This window comes from Pyxicephalus adspersus, chromosome Z, assembly GCF_032062135.1.
Source record: "Pyxicephalus adspersus chromosome Z, UCB_Pads_2.0, whole genome shotgun sequence".
NCBI classification, from domain to species: domain Eukaryota; kingdom Metazoa; phylum Chordata; class Amphibia; order Anura; family Pyxicephalidae; genus Pyxicephalus; species Pyxicephalus adspersus.
In genome coordinates this window covers 23113470-23120624 of record NC_092871.1, presented here as the reverse complement: position 1 = coordinate 23120624, position 7155 = coordinate 23113470, and positions in this window count along the sequence as shown.

Below are 7155 nucleotides of genomic sequence, written 5' to 3'. Positions count from 1 at the left end.
TTTGGGCTCATTTTTATAGTATTTGTGGTCGGTGAACATATGGGTGATATGCTACATGTGAATGTGCAGTAAGGCAGCCTAAGATCTTACTAACCCACTTTAAAATGAATATGCACTATTAATGTAATTGATTTCATGCATGTGAGTTACAGTGCATTGGGGAACACTGCAATGCATATTTATTAGAGTGCCACCACAGTGGGCCAGCAGAAGGCAACAATAAAGCTTCTGTTATTGAAATGCAGCCATACAAAATCAACCTGGAATTTTTTTTCTGAAGTTAGATATCATGAGGTCTTGCATTCTGTAATAAAACATTTTTCATTAAACAGTGTCCCCTACTCTGCACCTATTTTCTGCTAATATGCCATTTCTAAAAGATATAGTTTTGTATGTTTTCATTTTCTAAGGACTTCAATTTAAGAAGTGCCATTCATGCACATTGATGTCACACTTGACCCCTGGTAGGTTGAACCATGTCACGGAGAGAATGTGCGCTTTATAACACTAAGGATTGTATACCACCTTATCAAGAGGTTATTGACCATACAAATCTTATCCAAGACTGATCACAATCACGGGGCATAAGATTACTAACTTGACCTGCCTTTGAGCCACTCCAGATAGAGAAGGGCTCCTTTGAAGATGTTGACTGGTTGCCCGTATTTGGAAAGATAAAACCTTGCAAAAAGGCTGATAGTCCCCACATTTTGGTATGACGCCTCTGATCATGGTAAGAATAATTTACATACTTACCTTCGGCTTAATTGTAATAATTGTGAGGTTTTAGGATGTGTTTCTTGAGGACAGCTGGGCAAGAAGCAATTTGGCATGGTTATTAAATTGTTAGTGACCAAAACCAAAACTGAAAAAGAAACAACATTGAGCATTAAAAATGATTGTGGCCAAAGGACAAATAGCAATAAAAACAGCAACTCGACTCCACAAATCCCCATTTACTCAGTCTGCAAGGAATTTCACACTAAAAACTAACATTCAAGAAACATATGAAACCAACTTATTAATTTGGGTTCAACTTCTGTTCTTCTTCACCAAAGTCTTGACATGCTTTTTGCAACAGTTGCAAGATGTTTGATCTACAACTATATGAAACAAATGCATAAATGTATATGTGAATTAACATCAAAATATGAAATAAAAATATATATGAAACAAGTTTTTGGGGGTTTGGATTGAGTAGTCAAATGGTGAAGTTTTAGTGTGCTATATCCTTGCTGTGGTGGTGTAGCCTTTCTATTTGTTCTGGTTACCATTCTAACCAAGACTAAGAAATGGAAAAAATTTGGAAAAAATTCAAAATGTTACTGTTGTCTTTGAAACAGGAGGTTAGGGGACAATATGGTCCGCATATTTTAATAAGGATATCCTATAGAAGCATTTGCACTCTACAGGTTTTTATCAGCAGCTGATGTGAATTCTGCCAATGGACCCAATTAGATGGCAGTGGTATGACTTTACCACTAAAAAACTGGTGGTTTAAAAAAGCACATTGGTAAAGCACTGTAGTATGCTTTGTAGATGTTTAGCCCCAAAGACAAAAAAACCCTATGAATGGAAAAATTCCTTGGAAAAGGAGAACCCTATTATATCACCTGTCATAGTCAGGGTTTTCTTCAGGGTATAGGCCCTGATTTATTAAAGCTCTCCAATGCTGGAGAGAATACACTTTCGTAAGTGAAGCTAGGTGATCCAGCATACCCGGAATGGATCTGGTCCAGAATTTCAAACATACCTGCCATTGGCTACCAAATAGCCAATGACTTTTAGGAAATCCATTCCAGGTTTGCTGGATCACCCAGCTTCCCTGATGAAAGTGTATTCTCTTCAACCTTGGAGAGCTTTATCAAATCAGACCCATACAGAGAACAAGTAGAGTAGGTTAGGCTTTATACTGATGTCTATGACCTAAATATGTGATGTTGGGTAAACCACACTTTCCACTATATATTATCCTCTAACTGTTCCCATGTTGGTTCTTCAGCAACTTACCTGCCTGACTGGGTCCAACAACAGCTTAGGACTGGAGGAAAAAAATGATGGGTGCTGGACTATACTGCACTCTAACCTTGTTGTCTTGGTTCCCTGAGCATGCATTTTAATAAGTAATGGGAGGTTACTGTTCCCACCGTAAAAACGTCTCGGCTACAGAGCACCCAGCAAGTGGTCTCTAAAAGTGAACACCAGCCCGCAATGTAATATCAATGGGGGGACAAATTACACAGCATATTAATATCACACTGTCTGGCCAAAGGAACCTATCATTTTAACTGATGCAAGTATAAATAGAACTCGGTGGAGTTCCTATTTGAAAGAAAACAGAAGTTTAATATGCACATGATTTCATTTGGAATTTTGTTAAACAGAACTCTACAACATTCAAGTATTTGGTCTCTTTATGAGCTTTCTCCAAAGATCTTTTTAATGGTAATCAGTGAGCTCTGAATAGAACATAACAATGTTGGTTTGTCAATGCTACGCACACTTTCCCAGCTCGTTAGGTGAAATCAGCAACGACCAATATTTAATATTGCAGGCATGCTTTGTAGACTCTTGCAGGGATTCTTCTGGGATCAAAGCTCAATTGTGCCAGCAATTAATTGCACAAGTCTTACCAGTGAACTTGACCGACGTTCCAGGGCAAAGGATGACCTTACAAAAACAAACAAAACAAAAAGCTAGCAAGAATAGCTCAGCGGACATTGCTAAAAAAACTGGTCTGAGCTGTGAGATAAATAACTTGGATTATTCCTTTCCTTTTTTTCCATGAATGCATTTGGCCGAATTCTCTCTGCAGTTTCAATTCACTTTCAGTCTAGTTCTGGGAAAAGCTTAGAAGATTGTACAATCAATTGTGAAAATTAATAAAGGTTCATTAAATGGAAAATTTTCACATGGAAACTATGGAGTATATATAAAAGAGGTTTGTTTTGAAATTAGGTTGTATCATTTGTCAAACAATATTTTGGATAGGAATTTTTATTTATTTTACATTCTTTGTTGTGTTTTATCTCTGATGATAAACAAGGTGCTCTGGGTGTTAGAGAATAGATACTAGTATGGGTTTGGTTATACTACTAAGAACTTTATTCTTTCTGCCAGATCACTTTAACTGAGTAAAAACAAACTTCTTTTTTAATACAAATACATAATACAAATGTAATTCACATTGGAATAAAACAACGTGATTAATGAGCAAAAAGTTCATTCCAGTGGGAAAATGTGTGTATTTTGGGTAAAAGTTCTAAAGCATTGGCCACAGTTCAAGAACAATCAAAAAGCTTTGGTTCATTTAATATTACCACTGGTAAGTATAAAACTCCAGATCTTCAGATAGGACTCCCATTTCACCACAGCCTGGGGTTATTATAGAGGTGGATGAGCGATCCACTATTAAATAAGCCCCAGGGTAGGGCTGTAATGCTTTAGAGGAAAGGAGTCATATCTGGGCTTTCTGGCTACTTTAGTAATTTTTTTTGATTATCCTACTAGTGCACATTTTCCATTTCCTTCCTGTGGACTTGCCCCTGCGGTGAACACTGGCAACTGAAGCTGGTCATGCACAGTGGTTGAGGGCCCCTACCATGCTTCCTGCAGTTTGGGTAGACGTTCAGTGAAAAAACAAAAGCAATGAATGCCACTATAGCGAAATAGTTTGGAAAACCAGGAAGAGTGCCATAAGAACCATTATGCATTTCTTTTATCACTTAAGAATCACACCAACAAATCCGAGCCAACAGTAGATTCATTCATAAGGCAAGAATGTCACCTTGCTATCACATTTATATGGATTTCAAATTAGGTCTTCTTGTCCAAAATCATTAACTGACTATGATTTTGCTTTGTTGGTCCTAAAATCAGACGGAAAGTTTTTCTGAAAGTAGTGAAGGCTGTCATAGCTGCAAAGTGGTTACATTTCTTTAAAACTGCTCCTGGTTTTCAGTATGGGATGTCCTTCATCAAGTTTATCTAGGTATTATGGTTATGTGCCAAAAAAATTGGTGTAGCCAATGCTAATACTTTTCTGTATGCTAAAACACTATTTTTTATAAGTGTCAAATTTTGTAGCACTCCACCTATGTCTAGATTTGAGCACATGATTTGCTAAACTGTGAATGTGGTGCTAACATTACATTAAGGACATTGGTTTTGTGGTCCATGTACCTTCAATGAAAAGCTGAGTTGTGGGACCACTTTAGGATGGCAGGTTTTATCCTTAAGTCTTTTGATTGAACTCAACATGTGCCTTTTCTAACCTGCCTAACTAACCATCTGAATTCCTTCACCCTACCGCTATTGGAGTTGATATTTGAATAGGAATAATGGGAAAAGTTGCCTATTCCTAAGCCTCTATGAGTTACGTATCCATACACTAGATTTTTAAAACCTGACCTCTTGTGTCTGCAATGTATACAGAATGAAATTAAAACAGGTTAATTGAAGCCAATCAAAATATAAAGACGCTGTACTAAAGAAGTTTCTGTATTATACTAATGGAAAGGACAGGCATATTTAGGAGCTCACACTGCCTAGTTCCCAATTAACCTTTTGGCCCTAGCCGAGCCAGTGTGAATAAGAAGCTTTTGGCACGCCATCTTCCCTTGACCGCAGAACTGCAATGAATACTTTTCCCTAAGCTTTTATGTTAACATATTTGAGAGGCTTCCAAATTATCTTCCCATGAGGTTCAAATGTCACTAGAATAAGATTATTACTGACCTTCTTTGGTTGCTCAGATCCACCTCCCTGCAGTTCCATGGAAAGGCTAGTGATTGGTTTAATGATTATAGTGTCAGTGGCCCTCAATGAGCGCAGTGGCTGTGCAAAGCAAATCCAGATTGCTTACCAAGGGTTGATGTGGAGTAAGAAAGGTTAAGAAAGGTAAAAAAAGTAGAGAAAGGTTACGAGTAGAGAAAGTAATAGAGTCTGGAGATAAGTGAAAGATCAAACCAGGGAGGTTCAACCTCTTTGACCAAAAAAGACTCAAATGGTAGGAGAGTTGGGCCAAGCTTGACTTCTAGATCAGGTTCCTGTACTCCATGCTGAACATACGTAGAAAATGTGTGAAAAAAAGGCCACATGGTGGTGCCGGCAATGAAAAGATGAAGCCATGTTTTCACCACTGACGTATGTAGGCATGAAACCTTTGATTGCCAAAATATATATTTCTTTTAGCTAGAATTACCTCTGAACATGTATTTTTTAATTTGTTGTTATTTATCGTGTGGTCTTTATCTTTATTGTAATTTTAAATGTGATCACTGTATTTCTTCAGGGGATGGGGAAAGTAAGTGACTGATGTTCAGAGAAAAGCAGTGCCTTTATCTCCGCTGCCTGTAGGCGTAAGTCTACTGTGCTTATTTCTATCAATGTATCTATCTATCTATCTATCTATCTATCTATCTATCTATCTATCTAGTCCTGGGTGGAGTGCTAAATCATTGCTTACTGTTGCTAAGGCTGCTGATATAAAAAATAGACAACAGGTATAATAATTCCCACTAATAAAGCAAAACTACACTGTGATTGCTCACCTATCGCCATACTATGGCAGGACGGCACCATCTTTCTTCTTATTCCTGAAGTTGAATCTCAGCAATCTTAATTGGCTGTGTAGGGATAATGCTTATTCATTCTTTCCTGGCGTGTGCAGGATTTCATTGGCAAACAATCACAAGGCAGGTAAAAGCGATTATTGTGGAAGGGTCATTGACTTTCCCTTTCTGCAGTAGAGTGGGACTTTAAGGAATTAAACTCTCATCTGTATACTTCTTTTATTTAAGGAGAACCTGCATTCTGGCATAAAAATTAAGCAGAGGACAAAACAGAAGCCTAAAGATTATCTGCAGCTTTCCCTATAGCCTTATAGCCCTGGATACCCATGTGGTTGATTTACTAGGCTGTAAATTTAGTAAAGTGAATTATCCATGTGCAAAGGAAAAACTCACTTAGCAGAGAATGTCCAATCACATGTCAAAAAATGTAAAAAGAAAAAAAGAATGTTTTTTTTTTTTTTTGCCCATGATTGGATTGCTGCATATAGCAAAGCTTATCCTCATTTGCCAGGCTAAGTAACTTATACCTTGCAGAGAGATAATAAACTTTAATAAATAGCCTAAAATCCTTTAGTAAAAAAAACTATGCTTCTGTGCAGAAGAGGTCATTTTGGTAAAGAAGCAGGGCTTTACTTTTTTGGTAAAGCTGCCCCTCATATAATTGGGGATACTTATTTGTAGTCCAGCTGATTAGCAACATGGCAGATGGGAGATCATAGCCACCCAACGACAGAAACTATCATTTACAGGATACCAATTCTGGAAGAAAATAATGTGAGCAGTAAGAAATAAAACCAAAAGCAGCTACCAAATCCAAGGACAGGTTGCCTTTAAAATTTTATCAATACTTTACCATTAGTGCCGTGGCATTTTTTTCACACACCATAGATTTTTTCATGGAAAAATGTTTGCAGCTTGCTTAAACCCATCTTGTCCCTGATTCTCAGGAACAGATCTTGTAGAACTCCTCAGATTTGCTACAAAGTTCATCTGGAGTTGAACAATTCTGTCCCATGGTGGATATTCTGCAAACATGCACAGAGGATTTCAGGACAGGTTTGAAAAATAATGTTGTGTGCTAGGTCATCAAAAAACAAAGAAGTTGCAATGTCTTTATAAATGAAACATAACAGTGATCTCGTCTCATAATAGGAGGTGAAGTAAGTTTTAGCAGTCAGACATAACCCCCAACTGTTATTGTGGGGGCCACTAAATGAATCCAAATAAAGGTTTGCGTACATTGTGTCCTAATGCACATAATATGAATTACTATGTGTTGCAGTAACTGGCTTAAAAGTGGACTGAAAAGGGTTCTAACCTCTGTCATTCTGACTTTAAATTCTGAATGCCTGTTGTATGCCTATGACTTGAAATGATAAAAGAGAGAAACATCCAGGCAACAAGTATTTTCAGAACCAGCAGAGGTATTCCCCATATTCCCCTAATGACAATTGTACTGTAATTTATGATATAATATACTCAATAATTCTGCAACCTTTTTCTGTAAATTTTATAAAAATGATTTGTAAATGGCCGTATAGTTAATATGTAATTATTTTGCTTACCCATTAAGAAATTAGTA